The following is a 5,000-nucleotide window of genomic DNA, read 5'->3' on the forward strand; positions in this document are numbered from 1 at the left end:
AATATATGCTTTGAGGCAGATGATGGAAAAACGTCTGGAGAAACAGAAATGATTAAATATAGACTTTATTGACATGGAAAAGGCATACGATCGAGTACCACGTCAGGAGCTGTGGAGATGTATGAGAGAAAAGGGAGTCCCTGAGAAATACGAGTACGTAAGAATCCCTGAAGATATATATGAGAGGGCAGAAGCAAATGTTAAGAGCAGTATAGGCCTAACAGAAAGTTTCCCAGTAAATGTGGGACTACATCAGGGGTCTGCATTGAGCCCTTACCTATTTGATCTGGTCATGGATGTAGTAACACATGGTATTGGCGATCAGTCTCCTTGGTGTATGCTTTTTGCTGATGATGTTATACTGTGTAGAAATAGGCGAGAGGTAGTAGAAGAGAAACTGGAGGAGTGGAAAAGAGAAATGTAAAATAGAGGATTGAAGATCAGCAGGAAGGAGACAGAGTATTTGAGATTGAAAAATGGCGAGAATGGGGAAGTTAGTTTACAAAGAGAGAGATTGAAAAGAGTTGAAAATTTCAGGTATCTATGATCAACAGTTGCAGAGGATGATGAACTGGGGGCAGATATAAACCACAGAATACAAGCATGATGGAAGAATTGAAATAAAAGTGCGTGGAGTATTATGCGACAGGAAAATAGGGGTTATGTTGAAAAGTAAAGTACACATGACCGTTGTGAGACCGGCAATGATATATGGAGCGGAGATGTGGGCAATAAAGAAGACATAATGGAAGAAACTGGATGTGGCAGAGATGAAAAGGTTGAGAAAGATGTGTTCGGTGACAAGAAGAGATAACATACGGAAGGAGGTAATTGGGGTTTCCATTACCACAGGAGTTAGAAAACTATCAGATAAGATCCAAGAAAGTAGACTGCGGTGGTGTGGTAATGTCATGAAAAGAGATGAACAGTATATTGGGAGGAGAGTGATGTAAATGGAGATACAGGGAACGAGAAGGAGAAGGAGACCAAAGCGAAGGTGGATGGACTGTATCAAAGATGACCTTCGATCAAAGGGATTAACCGGTGTTGAAGTGTGGGACAGAGGTAGATGGAGGAAGCTAACCAGAAACATCGACCCCACATAGAAGTGGGAAAAGATGCAGACAAAGAAGAAGAAGAAGATTTTGTATGAATGATTCTTGCGTGCTATATTATAAAAAAATCAAGTATTATCAAGCCATGATTATGGGCTTAATATCAATCTTGTAATATCTAAAGTACCAAAACCCATATTTACGCTAATTATTTGAAATCTTAAGGTAAATTGTAACGGAAGGAAAATGGAATTTTAACCATATCATAAAATAAATATTGAAAACCTAAAACTGCTTTAATTCCGGTCAAATATAATTAAAATCATAGATAATTCTGAAAAATGTTATTACCTAAAAACATTACAACCCTAGCTGGTAGATATAAAAGAACTAAACTAATTTTATATACAATTCTAAATCATAATATATTATCTTTTTATGCCCACTATACCTTTATTTATAGAATGCATAATAGTTTCAGATAATTTCATAACCTGGAAAATAAAAAATGTTATTTTTCTCTTAGTTATCGTGATAGCACATGTGTGGATGTTTCTCGCATAACGTACTTGTGAAAATTAAAAGAGTAATTCCCTGTAATATATCCTATTACTGAGGGCTTTACAGTAACTTAATCTCTAATAATAAAATAAATTCTCCTTTTCAATAACTAAGAAAAGTATTCATAAATTTTTAGTCTGTTACTAATCATAAACCTTCTCCTGAAAAACTAAGAGAATCATTAATCCTACCTATGTTAAAAATACTGCGTCATTCGGAAAAACGATCCCCTTAGAGATAATTGAAATATATGTGACCCTCACATTAAATTGGTATTCCAAACAGGGAAGAAAAATTGGAGTTTTAACTCATTCACGAAAATCTTATATTAATAATATCAATAAAAAAGTCCCTTTTTCTACTGAAATAATTGGATAACCATTTGATTTCATTCAAATTGGCCTTTCCTTATTCATATGTCCTTATACTTCGCAAATCCTTTTGTTATTTATAAACTTGCTTACTCTACGGTTGTTTTTATTTTTAATGTCATCAACAACACAGGAGATCATTATTGCCCTAAAACTATTTTCTTCTTAAAAGAAAAACCTTCATAATGAAGTCGCTATATCTGATTTTGACTGAATGGACAGTAAAATATAATTTCTCTTGAATGTTATCAGAGGTAATTTTTTCCCCCTGAAAAGAATCAGCTTTATGTGCAAAGGTATTCGAAATTATATCCGTACTAGTGAAGTCTCAATTGGTAGAAAAATAATACGTGAGTTTATTTATCAAATGGTGAGTTTACATGATATTTCAAAAGTATTGTAATTGTCCTACAAACGTACGGTAATATTTTGCATCAAAAGTTACCATCTATTTAGAATTATATGATCAAACTATGTTCATGTTCTTATTCCTCGATACAGCTTATTTTAGAAGAAAACATGAGACGTAAAAATGAAGTAACTCAATTGCAATACCACTATAAACCAGCTATTGAGAAATAGTAAAAATAGCATAGTAAATGATGTGTGAGAAAGATTTTATTCCTATAAGATTTTATCAGTCATATATAAATGGGTCCTCTTTTCATTGCGATTGTTATTTGAATTCTCAATTATCGTGTGATTCCTTTATTTTATAGTGAAGTACAGTGAGACAGCTAACAGTGCGCCACCACTCTTGTTTCAACGGTGCCCGCTTCTTTTAATATTTTAAAAGGATGTTGATACAAATTTCCTGTCAATCTCCATTGAAATTATCTATATATTAACGCAGTTTGTCTAAAGCAATTACTAGTCTGGCCTAAAATTCACCAACATAGCAACAGTAAATGTGATAAATGATCATTAAAAAACAAAGTATTACAAAATCACTCACAGGCTACAATGGTGAAGTTGGGTTGATTTCAATTCCAGGTACGAATTTTACTTCGATAGGAATAATTATGAAAGAATTTTAATCTAGTTTTAATCTAGGTGGAGTTACTGTAACCTCATTTCCACCTGGACCTGGTTTGAATCCTTCCATATGATCATGAAAACTTTTTTTTTTCTTATTGATCCTTTTAAGTTTTAGGTCATATAATAGACTTGGTTTGTTTCCATTGTACCAAACCGACATTGCATGATAAAAAATAATTATACTTAATTCAAGAAAATTTAAAATTTTTTTCTCTCTCTTTTAAGAGTCACTCGAAAGTACTATCATTCTGGCATAGAAGAGTAGTTATGTGTATAGTGAAATATTCATAAGATTATGTTATTTAATTGATTTGTTGATATAAATAAGCAAAATTATATCAATGAGTGAAATATGAGAAATATAATACTTACAAAAACATTTTGTTGACTTTCCTTGGTTGAAGGACAAAATACTTGAGTGGAAAACTCTTAGTGAGCCCTAGGGGGCGCAGATATATATATATATATATATATATATATATATATATATATATATATATATATATATATATATATATTATATACATAAATATATATATATATATATATATATATATATATATATATATATATATATATATATATATATATATATATATGTATGTATAAATATATTTCGATGTTTGTACAAGATCGGTATCAACCCTCCACGGCTGTTCATTCTACAAGGGATCTTAATATTTTACTATGAATGATAAACATTAAATATTATAATCATAGAATAACTTTTCTTTTTTAATTAAAAAAAGGTAAATTGGAGTTAATTTTATGGGCAAAACATGTATCCACTACTGATATTCAGGACAGCAAAGCTTTCTTAGATAACTGCCATCTTACATGCAAGATCTTTATAGCTTTATATACGTGAATAGACTAATTATAAATTGCAATTCCTAAAAGAATCGAAAGTGGAACTTGAATTTGTCTCTTAAATTGAAAGAGTATATGTAATATGTCAGAAAACACAACGTATATTATGATTATATTAAGCTTCAATCTTGGATATGATCACAGCAGTCAGTGACATACGCAGAAATAAACAAGTCCAGTGATAAGGTAAAATTATATATTCTATGATTACCTCTAATAATATATTATTTATTTTTACTATTTTTGATATATTGATTGTTCAGGTCTTGCAGTTATGAAATATTTAGTAATCGAAAATTTATTAGAAAAAGTCCCTTTTTTTAGGAAAATGTTGAACTCACATTATTTAGTTAATCATTCTCTACCCTTGCCTATCTGCTTATATTCCAAACTATGACCAACCTGTGGACTAATTCCATTCCAATGATCTTAGAAAGGCTTTTCGATTTAATTAATCCATGGCAGTGATTTCAGTTTCTATATATTGAGTGTTTGGAAATATTTAAATGTTCTTATGATACAACGGTATATTTAGTATGAGAGTAATATGCATTCTGCATTGTCAGTCATTATGTATATGATTAAAACCAATGGTTATTCTGGAAAAAGGTACTTCTTTTTTACTCACTAATTTTAGATTATATTAGGATATGGTTCCATAATATATTCAATGGCCGTAATTATAATCCCCAATAGGATGCTTCCATGTTTATATAAAACATCAATTGTTAAATCGTACTGTTACTATCAGGTCACTGGGATTACCACATTTCTTTCCATTGCAGGATCTTTCTGATTTCAATGTTTTCAAACCAAGTTTTCAAGTTGCGATGATGGCTTTTCGCTGACGCTGGCAGTTAAACTATGAGGAGAACTGGAAGAAATATTTAATCGCGATTTTACCCATGAATTATTTCCCAATAACATAAACATTAGAGCTTTGCATTTCATCAGGAAAAATTATCTTTTGAAAATTATTTTTCGAGAAATAGGCGTGGAAGATAAGTTAATTAAGAGGAAGAGGAGATACTGACAAGAAAAATGCCAAAAACACAAATTATTATTATCATTATTATTATTATTATTATTATTATTATTATTATTA

This window comes from Palaemon carinicauda, chromosome 23, assembly GCF_036898095.1.
Source record: "Palaemon carinicauda isolate YSFRI2023 chromosome 23, ASM3689809v2, whole genome shotgun sequence".
NCBI classification, from domain to species: domain Eukaryota; kingdom Metazoa; phylum Arthropoda; class Malacostraca; order Decapoda; family Palaemonidae; genus Palaemon; species Palaemon carinicauda.